Source organism: Brassica rapa, chromosome A09, assembly GCF_000309985.2.
Source record: "Brassica rapa cultivar Chiifu-401-42 chromosome A09, CAAS_Brap_v3.01, whole genome shotgun sequence".
In the NCBI taxonomy this organism is placed as follows: Eukaryota; Viridiplantae; Streptophyta; class Magnoliopsida; order Brassicales; family Brassicaceae; genus Brassica; species Brassica rapa.
This window is the reverse complement of record NC_024803.2, coordinates 8,170,498-8,184,721: the sequence shown is the minus strand read 5'-3', so window position 1 is coordinate 8,184,721 and position 14,224 is coordinate 8,170,498.

The following is a 14,224-nucleotide window of genomic DNA, read 5'->3' as shown; positions in this document are numbered from 1 at the left end:
GAAGTAAGACAGATAACAAACCGAGATTAATGATGTCCTTATAATGATTAACAAACAAAAGAATTAAAATAACATTTATGGGAATTGGTGAGATATAATAATACTCCTATAACAAAAGTAGAGATTGTGATCCCCACCAAAGATAATGGGTCTGTGGGGTTTCGACCGAGATCATCTTCTTACTCGTTTTTTTCTTCTTCTTACTCGTTTGTTGAGCATCGTTTTAAAGTTCTGTAATTATGTGTCATCTGTTTTAAGTTTTATTTATTTACTTTTATTTGTTTTATTTAGATATGTTTATTTCTAAAATTAACAACACGGAAGTAATTAAAGAGGGCGGGACAGATGACTATAATAGCATTTCCAACTCCACTCTATTTTTTACTTTAAAATAGAGTTTAGAGTAAAAAATGCTTCAATGATACTCTATTTCTCACGTGAAAAATAGGTTTACTTCAAATATAAAGTAATTTTTTTTTTGTTTATCACTCTATTTTTTACTCTAAAATAGTGTACCATTAGAGCAAACTTAAACTCTATTATAGAATTACTCTATTTTAGAATAAAATTAGAGTAAGTCATTGGAGATGGTCTAATACCGAAGTACACTATCCAAAATGTACGAATACAAAATATAATAAAAAGACGAATAAGAAGAGGGATTCTAAAATTCAATAGCTAAAATGATTATAAACCTTTAATAAGTTGGGTAAGAACCATATTTAATGTTGATAACTTTTCAAAATTTTGAAAATTTAGAAACTTTTGAAATATAGAAAAACTGAAATAATTTTGAAATACTTTGATATATCCAACGCATTTTTATTTTAAAACAAACAGATAAGGTATATGTTATATATTAAATATTTTCTCTTATTTATTTGAACAGAATAACTAATCTGAACCACATAATAATGTAAATGAAAATTAAATGGGACATCTCTCAAAGGAGAGACTATAAAAATTACAAAAAACTATTTAAAATAATTAATTTTATTAAGCAAATAAATTTTATTATAATATTACTCCAAAGTGAGAAACTATTCCAATGAGAATAATGTTCTTTAAACTAGTCAAATAGAACTTTGAAAAATATCAATGGGTATGACTCAATGACCTTTTTAGAGTAAATATTTTGGAGTAAATTTGTTTTACGCTCTATTCAACTTTATTATTACCAATCAAGTTAAATGCAGTAGAAATATATTTCAGCTGAATATAGCTGAAAAGAGGAAAACTTCCCACTTGTCTTAACAAGAAGAAAAGGTTACGTGATCTTCCGCTTTTAGAAATTGAAAGTTTTGGTAGCTTGCCGAACTTGGCATTGGTTGAGGTTTAAGCATATGAAAGCAACAAATAATTAGAAATGCTTGTTGGAAAATGCCTTGGTTGCTTTCATATGCATAAACATCAACCAACAAATAATTGTGATTGGTTACGAATTAAGAAAACTGAAGTGAAAAATGCCACATACAAAGTTAGATCTTTAGTTTAACCAAATATTTTTTTTACAGAGTTTTCATATCAAACCAAGAAGTAGAAACATAATCAGATTTTTAGAAAAATCATAAATAAGAAAAGCTTTAAAAGGAAAGAAAAATTCGCGAAATCGATTGAAAAAACAAAATTTATGTACCGAGTGAGGAGATTACATTATTTTTGACGCAATTCTAACCTATTTCACTCGATTGTATCGTATTTTCATTATATTTACCAAGAATACTCTAGACGACGTCAATTTTTTTAACATGCCCAATGACACGACGCCCACCATTTTTATTGGTATTCTTAAAGTATGGTCCAATAATTATGTATGTAAAATAAACCCAACATATTAGTTTTAGGTTTATTTATTTTTATTTTTATTAGTAGAAGAAAGTAAACCGGGGTAAAATATTTGTATCCGGAACTTGATTTGAAAGTAATACTAAACACAAAATAAAACTGACTATATATTCAAATGGATCTAAAATTTTAATATCCGGATAACAAAGACCCGAATCCGATCCAAACTGAAATATTTTAGATACCGAAAATATCTAAAACACAATTATATACTTAAATATATTAGTTATTTTAATTTTTATATCTATTAGATATTAATTAATATGAAAATATTTAAAATAACAAATATGTTCAAAATACTAAAAAATATTATTTTTCTCTATCTAAATATTTAAATTGAACTATTATTTATGTAAATTTAAGTATTTAGTCTTATATTATTCAAATTTTTATTTTTTATACTATTTTTATTTTTGTATTTTGAGAATTAAGTATATTTGGATTTTTTTTTAAACATTACTTAATTAAAATATGTATCTGAACTCGAACATGAATCGAACCTACAATAATTCAAACCAAATCTAAACCAAATTTAAATTGAAATTTGTAAATATCTGAATTATATTTAAATTTTTAACTTTAAAAAATTAAAATCTGAATAGATCATTTTAATCCGAACAAATATCTGAATGTCATCCCTTGAAATAACTCTACGACAAATTTTTTATTACAAATGTAAAATAAATAATTAATCAATTATTTTACTATGTGCACGGTGCAGATTATCTAGTTTTATAACTGTATATAACAAATTAAGAAGAAAAGCTCGCAAGTTTTTTTTTGGTTTATTAGCAATAGTCATAATTTGGTCTTACCATCACACGCTCAATCATGGCCGTTGAGAATAAAAGTCAACGGCATCAAGATTTTCTCTTAATCTTTTCTTTTTAATGCAAGACTTTCCGTTTTTATTACAACGGTGTCCGAAAGTGGTGAACCAAATCCAAAAGTTGGATTTTATGCTGTACGCTTGTTTCTTATTATGAGAATTATTTTAAAGATTCTCCCTTAAAATAGTAGAGAACAATTGTCTTTCTTTATCGCTTTTGAAAACAAATTTGCGCAGTTGCTATTGTTTTAAACCTGCTAGAATGATTTTAAAAACCACCTAGAATGATTTTATTAGTAAGTTTGTGCAACATGCATGATGCATCCCCTTGTAGCACACATATGTAATGTGTTTTTCTTTGTTTTTTTCACATACGTAATATGCGTTTCTTCGTAGTCTCTCTCAACCGTATGCTTTTCCACCTTCAAATGTATATCAAATTATGAATCTTACCAAATGATAAGTATGTATATTTATTTGTAATTCGCATTCAATTGGTCATATATATATTTTGCTGTACATATATAACGATTTAGTATTTTGCTGTGTTTAATTGTGTTCCATTAATAACCAAGACGATGAACCACATTTCTTGATGCAACACCAACTTCAATAATTATGTCTTTTCAAAATTGGAAAATAAAACACAGTGCTGTCTCTAAAGTAAATTAACGTTTTAGATTCAGTTCACCCACCACTTCATATCTGTTAGTATTACTGAAATATTGTTTATTTGGTAAATTATACAATCCCAGAGTTTCCATCTAAGAGTCAGTATTCTCGTTTTAACCAGAAAAGAAAAAGAATCAGTAACCTCGCATTCTATGCAGATACATAAATCTCTATTTCGTCAATCGATCTCATATGATAAGTATAGATACATGCAATCTCTATTTGGTCAATCGATCTGTATCGAATGCTCAAACACTCAATCGTTTCTTACACATAGCAGAGTTTAAATTATAATATTTGGCAGAGTATCTAAAATGTTGGGATGATGAAAAATGATCTATATACAGTAGTTAGAGATGAAAAGGAATATCAAAAAGGCAAAGGGGAAACAAGGCACGCTTTGTCCCAAAGAAAGGACCAATTTTGATGGCTATCCTTATTCTTTTTGTTAAGGAACTCTTATGGTAACACTATCATGCTATTTCCCACTACCATCAACTATCATAATTCCCTTTTCACACACACAGATATATATATATATATATATATATATATATATGGAACTATGGAAGCATAAACTTTTGTATGTGTGCGCAATGCCATTAAATAGGCTACGTACAAAACTACAACCAGGAAATATTCAAGGCGTGTAGATCGTTGGTACAAATCACGGTTCACATATATATACATATTACTCGATGGCATTAGATACTTCCAGCCACATATAATGAGTATTATATCCTCGAGATTTAGCTATCATGTACATGTGTATTGTAATAACATTCTACTATGCACACATAGGTTTCCTGTTGGCTAGTATTTTGCTAAAACAAAGAATAAAGCAAAAAAATCAGTCTAGTGATATTGAAACAAAATGAATAGAGACATACGGCAAGATTTGGCTAAACTCTCTTTGGTTGCTTCTTGACTTCTTGTGGTGAATCTGCCGTGGTGGGAAAGTGTTGCATGTCCTTGATTTCTTCTTGTGGTAAATCCGTGTTCTGCCTTTGTGTAGGGATCTCCGGCTCGATTGGTTTGGATATGGGGCTTCGGCCTTTTCTACATCCAGTCGTGGAAGTTGATTATTTAAAGCTGTGTCTATAATTTTCCTGGGTTTGATCTTCTGCGTTCTTCCTCGTGGCTTCTGAAGTATTATTCGAAGCAATATAATGAAGTGTAGTTTCTTCCCTAATAAAGATCGACTTAGAATGCGCTTCTATCCTATCCTTCTTTGAGTGTTTTGCTCCTATGATCTAATTTTGCTTCATGTGTGTATTTAACCCTTTCTATAGTTAATTAGTTTGTTTTATGTTTCCGGTGATTCAGCTTGTTTTCAGCTGGCTTATATCTCTAAAGGAATGTCCTTCCAGTTGGCTTAGTCTCTAGGAATTTGGTATAACTCGTTAGCTTTGGGTATTATCATGTATCTTTGGTTATGAATTAAGGGATTTTACAGTGTAAAACTGATTATCAAGAAAGAAAAAGAATGAGGCAAAAAAAAGTCCTCAAATATCAGTGAAACGTGTTTTCATCTCAAATAGTACATAAGAATAAAACATTTTCAAAATGATGTTCATTAAAAGGTAAAAAGACAAATATACTTCATACTTATTGCCATATGATTAATTAAATATTACAATTTTTTTGAAAAATATAATAGTAACCAGAGCTTCCAGCTCTTGTAGTAAATGGCTCACAGCTGTGAGTACCTTCACCTTGGTTCGAATCCGGTCACTAAAGATATTTTAAATGGTAAGAAAACGTAAATTTTTCGGGCTTCGTGCTAATTAATCTTTGGACCTAGAAAGCATTTGAGATTACACCATAGTTATCAAAAAGTATATATAAATAGTAAATAATAAATTATATAATATATACATATTTTATATTTTTATTTATGATTTAGTGATAGGGCTTAGTGTTTAAATTCAGCTTTAAAGAGTGGAATTTAGGATTGGAGTTTATGATAATTTAGTTTTATTTGTCTAATCGATGCTATTTTATTTTAAGATTATTTCGAAAGTCTTTAGTGTATCTGTGAGATTTGTAATATTCAACATGTGTCTCGACGGACATAGGTTTGTTTATTTTAACCTTAATCTGAAATCCAAACCTTAAACCAAATAGAAAAATCAGAATTTAATCCGAACCATTATTAAAATATTTGGACAGAGTTTAAGAGTTAGGTATTTTGGGTTCGTGTGCAATCCAAACTAAACCAAGATCCGAAAATATCTGAATTAGTTAAATGTATTTTATATATGTTAAAGTAATTTAGATATTTTAGAGTATTTTAAAATATTTTGTAATTTTTTTATTTGTTATGTTGAATGCTTTATAGTTGGTATAAGTAATATAATTATATTTTTGAATAATTTATATATTTTAACTATTTTTGGTCAATTTTAGTGTTTTTAATAGGTGATTTCAAACATTGGTTATAACCTGATTCAAACTGAACCCAATCCAAAAATTAGTAAAATCTGAATGAAATTTATATGCATCGTGTTGAAATCTGAATCAGTCGAATCGAATCCGAATGGAACACAGAACACCCCCAAGCCTAGATGGACATACTAAAGTGGTATGGTATAGTATAACATTCTACCATACATATTTATAACCGAAACTATTGATTACATATTAAGTAAGGCAAATGAATCGTTCTAACATACATATATTATAATATTATATCTTTGAAAATTTAAGTATGTGAAAGCTTATAAACAACATGCAAATATTTCTAATACTGTAAAATTAAACAAAAATGATAAAAGGCACATAAATTTTTTTTTATTATTTAAAATCATTAATTTTCATATATATCTTGAACATATTAGATGATTTAGTAGTTTTTATTTAAAGAAAAAAACCGTTTTATGCATTAATAATTAATTTTATGGTAAGTTTAATGAAAACTATAGTATATGTTTAGATGGATCAAGATATTTCTTTAATGAATCTAAGATTTATTATGGTGATTGATATGCTCAAATTATCCTAAGAGCACTCTCTCAAATAAGAAGTCAATAACAGTATTTGGGGATCGAATCTACAGGAAACGTGGATCACACAATAGACGATCAGCTATAGGTAAAGCTAGAACAGAAATAGAAAACAGTAAAGCACACAGAACAGATGATCAGTTTGTAGACGATAGGGGAAAACACTAGATCTAGGGAAATCAAACATGCAATCAAAACTCAGATTAATAGTTGCAAAGGGTTTGTTAAGTTAAGTCCTATAACTTGAATTCAATTATAAATTGTCCAACTCTCGCTGTGACAACTATCTAAATCTAGAACTTCAAAGGCTAACTCTCGTTGTGCGACCAGTGTCTCTAGACAAGCTTCAATATCTAATTCGATATGTTCACTAAGTTATCTAAACATACTCTCATTGTATTTAGATTATGATATCAGCTACTCTCTCGTTTTGTACCGATTATCCTAAAATCAAGCTCTAGTGAGATATATAATAGGAACAAGCCGTAAGAACAATCTTGATGAAGGAGACAATGAATAACCCTAGCAGATCTATCATTTACAAGTTAATCAAAACCTTAGATAATCCATGGATCTAACAAGTGATTTACTCAGACGTGACAAGATGAACACAAATCATAATCTAAAATAATTGCATGAGATGAAAGGTAAGAAATACTGGAGTTTCAATGAATCTCCGAAGAAGTTTTGATATTATCTCCAAAAACCTCTCTAGAGTAGAATAAAGCTTAGCCTAAACAATGGCTGCATAATATGAATAAATAAGTTTAACACGTCCATGGGCTTCTTTGCAAATATGGAAACTTCTGGGTAAAATGTGCAATTCATAAAAGTCTCGTCGGTCTCACCACTTCGCACCACCGTCAATCGACGCCCTCAGAGCTTCGGTCGACGTTCACATTGCATCTCGACCCTCCTCTCTGCACAGCTACGGATTCTTTTCCCTTTAAACTCCATTTCGCTCTATAATCTCCAAGGTGCTCCAAAACACACATGGACCTATAAATGACCTAAAACAGATTTGAAGTACATAATAAAGACTCTAAAGCCTAAAATAGATAAATATTGGGACATATCAGTGATGACACATTGCATAATTCAAAATTTGTAATGTTTCTTAACTAATATATAATGGATTCTTAAAAGAGAACCATACTATTTTTCATGTATATTTTTTAATTAGACTATATCTTATAAGATATTAAATGTATATTTTTATAATATCCCAACAAAATTAATCAATTTAAGAATTTTATTAACTATTTTTATTTTTACAAGATAATATAAAATAATATAAATAATTTAATTACAATATCTTTTAATATCTCTTTATTTTAATATATATATATATATATATTTATATTTATTTAAATTCTGAAAAAGCTGCCAAAAAATAGAAGTATCTTAGGATAGTATAAAAATATTTTTATATCACAAACAAATTTCAAAATGACCAAAATCAATTTCATTAAAGAAATAATAGACAATTATACCTTTAGGATAACTAGAAGATAGGACAAAATGACGAAAATATATGCCCAAGAAAAATTATATACAATCTTATTGAAAATTTTCACTTTTCTATATACTAATTCATTAATTTTGTAATTATAAAAATAATTATAAATTAATCTAGTTATTATTTAACAAAATTAATAATTTAATTTTACTTGTATATTATATACTCATATAATCCATTGTATTAGAATAAAAAAAAATTATATTGAATCACACCAGACCAATCATATTATATTGATAACTTGACATATATTATTTTAAAAATATTAAATTGCATTCATTTAAATTAAAATAAATAATATAAAAGATTACGTACGTCATGTCCTTTTGACAAATTGACATGGAAGACGGTGACTCCATTATTTCAGGACAATGCCGGCTTTGGCCATGTGCTGACAATGCTTTTGCACATGGCTCATTTGTTTTCTGTGAATTTTCTTTATAATTTACGGCCTTTGAATTTTGACTTTATACTAAAAAGGAAGTTTTGATTTGTACAACAAGAAAAAGCCCTAAAATTTTTGATTGTGAACATGGCCTATATATGTTTTGGGCCGGGCCTGTTTCAGGGAGATACGTTTCATCTCTGTTTGACAGCAAGAGGAATAATGGCTTGTTTAAGCGAAGACATGGAGTGGAAGATGATGGAGTTAGGTGATTATCAATGTCATTTTGAGGAATTATTTATGGTATGGGTTAAGACTATAACAAACCATGTTATTTCCTAGAGCGGGAGTGTATGGAATGGGCAGCGATGTAACAGATGGATCACACCCGCTGATCTATTAAGTGATGAAAGTTGTTGGGTCACAATCGATGACAACGGAGCACAAGATCATATAAAACCGAGAAAAAAAGATAAAGTTAGCGTATCAGTCTATCCTGCAAAAGAATTAGGAAACATCGTGTTATTACTTTGATGTTATCATGTTCTACTTAAAATGTATTTGTTGTAAACCTCTTTTGACAATAATAATAAAGATAATATGTTATAAAAAAATACGTAAAATGTTCTTATAACATTGTCAAGAATGAAACTAATCAACATATGTTAAACTTTTAGAACGATGTGTTATATCCCAACCCGACCCATACTTACAAATTTATTAGAATGTACATAGAGTGTGTTACAAATTAAATCTGAAATCCGAAATATATGACCTATCCGAACGCCCTTGCCTAGATTCAAGTGAGCAAAAAAAAGGTGAGACTTGCCCCCATAAAAAAGGTGGGACTTGCCCCCATACATTAACTTTCATTATTTTCCCTAACTAAAACTTATGTTCTAACCTGATTTTTCATATTTATGTATGATTTACCCTTCTGAAATCTCTTTCTACATCCGCCTCTGCGTGGAAAGCACATAGAAGAGCAAGTATGTAGCAAGGGAGTTATGAAGTTTTGTAATTGTTCCAAAAGTATTTACCACAAAATATATTGTTATTAGCTCCAGTTAATTCAAACTGGGACTTTCAGTCAGGTATCCTCTTTCAGTCTTCTTTAGTTGTGCTAAGAATTTAGTAAATCGCCTCCTACTAGTCTGAATAGGGATAGTTAATATGGGTGGATATGCTAGAAACTTCGGAGAGGGCGAAAGCAATTGATATAAAATGATTGACATTTCTGGAAGATAGTATAATAACTACAACACTGAGCGATATTAAAAGATGGTAAGAAACATGTAAGAGCATCTCCAATGTATTACTCTATTTGTTACTTCAAAATGGAGTAACTCCAAAATGGAGTTAAATTTTACTCCAATTAATGTATTACTTTATTTTCTACTTCAAAATAGAATATTCCTAATATATTATATTTTATATTTATTTAAAAATTAGTAATATTACCTTTCATTTATACTATTTGCAAAATAGTCTATTTTCAGATTGTAACAATTATATTAAATACAATATTAACCACAATTAAATTTTTATTATATAAATAAAATTACTCAACAAAGATTAAAAAGAAAAGATTTATTACATTAAAAATTACATTTCATAGCTTAAACACAATAATACATCAACTTAAATTATTCATTAGGATTAGTATAATTATCTTTGTTGTAAGATTTATTTTATGTTATTTCTGTTGTATGGTGCTTATCTTTTATTTTTTTATATGTATGATCTGTTATGTTTTTATATTTTATATATTTTGTTGCATAAAATAGTTCATTAGATGGCTATATATATAATTAAGAAATATTAACAGTAAATTTTATAATATATATAGTAAAATAATATTAATATACTTATTTATAACAATCTTATTGAAAATGAAAATATTTAAATGTGGAGGACCATTTTATAAATAAAAAATTTAACTCTATTTTGGAGTAATGAGTTGGTTTACTCCATATTTGGAGTAATCATATCTATTACTCTATTTTTGAGTAGGTTTTGGTGTGGGATTGAAGATGCTCTAAGTAATTATACCGATCCTAAAATAAATGCATAACAATAGTGTATATGCTTTTAGCAAAAAAAAAGAAGGTGTATATGCAGCTTGGAGTGTGATATCTTTTATTTTTGTATGGTTACTAGATAGATACCCGCGCTACGCTGCGGAATGTTTTGTATCTTCGGTTTTAACATCCTTAAATTTTCATATCTTATATTTTTATGTTTTTTATATTATGCTATGGTCAAATTGAATTATATAAAAATAAATATTCTAAATGTAAATCTATTTGATGTGATATTAAAATTTTGAATTTAGTTATTAAAACTAAATAAAACCAAATAAAACCAAATAAAAAATGAGGAGTAAAAATGTCTTTTTATAAGAAAACAAAGTATATGTTTTATTATTTTGCATATAGCATCAATTCTCATGGATAATCCAAATTGCTTATAAACCTTTAAAATAAAAGAACGCTGTGTATGTTTTTCTTTTAATTTTAAAGTTTGAATATGTCACTTTATTTTTTTTTTAAGTCGTCCCATGTATATTATTACATTTAGATATTCATTACAAAGAACTGATGTATTTCACCCGAATTTAATTGTAACCTATGTTCTTCAATTTGTTATAGCTCTATTCTCTTGATCTCCACAATTTCTTAGACTTCATCAGTCCAGTGACGAAATATTTTTTTCTTCTCACTACACCTTTAAATGCCATCTTTCTTTTCTAATGTCTATATCTTTGTATGATATGAACAAAGTTCAGTGTCTTTTTTATCATCCATGGTATTATTTTCATTTAAACCGTTATTCAACTTGTTTATCTTGGGTTTACATTGGGTGCAAAATGAGTTTGGATAACTTCTTAGTTTTATTTTAACATTATTGTAACATTGGTCCAAAGCGAAGATTTCTCATAATTCTTATGTTTTTTTTTTCATTTTTAGTCCTCTAATAGTGTCATTGTATTTCTATGAAATGACAATGTATCATATTCCTATATCATATATGTTTAATCTATTTTTTAATTTACTGTCGTTCATCTTCCACTTTTTCTTTGACCACTTTCCAGGTGTTCTCCTTCCTTTTGTCTTAACTCAATTCATTATCATCGTACATACGATTCAATCGTAAACATTGCTACTCCCTCCGTTTTTTTAATATAAGTCGTTTTAGAAGTATGCACATAGATTAAGAAAATCATTAATTTTTATATTTTTTAAATAAAAATATCATTAATTATTTATCTAACCATAAATCAACCAATAATAAAATAGAAAGTATATTATCATTAGTCATATAACATTAAATGTTAATAAAATTTACATAGAAAACCGAAAACGTCATATAATTTGAAACATAAAAATTTCTCTAAAACGACTTATATTAAAAAAAACGGAGGGAGTAATATTATGTGTTTATCTCAAAATAATATTTTAATATACTTTAAATGCTGAAACTTCAAATATTAAATTGCGTTAAAATAATTTCTTAAATAATATTAAATAGATATGAAAAATATTAACGTTTATGGTTTCACTTGCATTAGTAATTACAAAATATATAAGCTGAGCAAAAAGATGCTATCCACACATTCCTGATTTTATTAATATGCATAACAAATTTCTCTTGGTAGACAATTGTTGAATTTTGAAACACCATAACCTAATCACCCTACGTTTGACAAATTTAAAGGGTTATAAAGTTGTAAAAATGACCAGTCAAATGTGTTCTTTGAATTGGTTCCATGACCATATAGTGTTTTTTTGGATGAGTTGCTTTAACGAACGAATAAATGATGGTAAAATCTTAAGAAAAATAGAACCTTCATCTATCAAGTATATACATGTATTGACTTTCTACTAAACTTTATGTGACCGAAAAATCCTTTAAATCTTCATCTTCATCTCCTTTAACAAGCATAAAGGCAGATCACACGAAGCTTATATAAAAATTCTAGTCAATTGCTCACTGTGCCAGAACCTGTTTCTACAGAACAGGAAAAAGAGCAGCAGTCAGAAACAAATAGATTTTTGATGTAGACTGTGTTGTGGTTCATTGACACAAGAGCCTGTTAAGCACCACATCATCAACTCTATTTCCTTTCACAATCAGATCTTTAGTGGCGACGGCCTTTAAGACGCTGGGACAAGCCAAAATCTTACTCATGATAGTGGATGTGAACACAACAACATGTTTTGTCAGACATCGTTGTCTTGCTCACCAATCTCGTCGAGAAATATGAGTTGGTTTGTGCACAACTGTCACAAGAACGTGACTTCTAACATGTAGAGGACCGTAAACAAATAGATTCAGTGAGGAAATTATGAAAGACTTAGTATATAAAAGAAAAGAGATTAACCAGTACTTTGGGAATGTAATTGTTAGATATTAATTTTCTTTGACTTTATCAGTGTTATGAACGTAAATAAAACGAATAAATGAAAATGTTCGATGTAAAAGTGACGTTTAAGTTTCTTTTGTTTTCATTGGAAGCACAGTTTTTTCATTAATTGAGTTGTCAACTCCATAACACTCTAAAATGCTGATGTGTCAACTTCTTGAGAAGCACTTGTGTTATTATTGTGTTGATTTCATTAGGTAATTTCTTGGGTAACTGAAGATATGTTGCTTTAGAATAATCAAACTGATTTTTCGTGTCCCGACGAAAACGTATCTCATCGAAGGAAATTAAGGGTTTGAAGAGTTTCATGTGCACTATCAATACTCTTAAACTCTAATCAACCTACTCAACGAAGAGTACATTGAATTACTCAACAATTTCTATGATATTAAAACGAGAAATTTTGATGCATCGAGTATGAGTTTTTTTTTTTGGATGTCGAGAGATTGTGAATCTGAAGTCGGTACATTTCTTATATATGTCGAAGCCTAAATTTTTTAAAATTTCTTTTTAGGAGAATAGATTTTTCCTATCGTGATTGAACCCATTACTCTTGTAATCCATATTAGGAAGCTTTTCTCAAAAAAAAAGAAAAAAAAAAAAATATATATATATATATATAGGAAGCATTATCATCGATTTTTAGTTGGACAGCGTGCAGGATTAGCAAGTAAAAACATCTGACAATTCCATTTTGAAATGACTTAATAATTAAACACACACTGGGAAAAGAAAAATAACCAGGTTCAATCATGAACATTCGCCAACAGGAAACTCTGTGCGACCCACGCAAGGTAGAGTTAGGGTAAAGGTGCACAGGTACCCCATACACATCATTTTCTTTCCTGTTTGGACAAGACACCATTTGTCAGGGAATGTCTCTTCTTGGTACAATTCAACTTTTTGTCTTTATTTCACTCTGTCTCCTCCTCAGCTGACTCGACTCCTACTTCTTTCCTTTTCTTTTATTTTTTTATCTTTTTTGTCGTTTTTTTTATTTTCTTTACCTTAGAGCCCTCTTATTCCGGTGCTGTAATTTCAAAATGGAAAAAATTGTCACAAAACTCTTGACATTCAGATTTTGGCTATTTAAATTAACTTTTGCTGGGCAACTTAAAATACCAATTTGTATTTGATTTTTATTCTAAAATTCAATTGTTTTGCTGACTGAACCGAATGTTGCTTACCATTAAATAAATTAACGGAACTTATAAACATAACTAAGAGTCGTTAAAATCACAATTATACAGTTTCGCCATTAAAAACACTAACTTTCGTTTGGACAAATTCAAACCACCAAGTCGTGTTTGACTTTCATTTTAAATCATGAACTTGTGTTGATTCAACCAAATTATATACATTATATTAAATAGTTAACAAAACTTAAAATAGAGGCAATTAGTCACATATACGGTAGAACCTCTATAAATTAATAATCTCTATGAATTAGTAAATTTCGCCGGTTCTAACTTTAGCCGGTTCAAAATTTCACATAAATTGATAAAAAAAATAAGATAATAATATTTTAGAAAATTTTATGTAA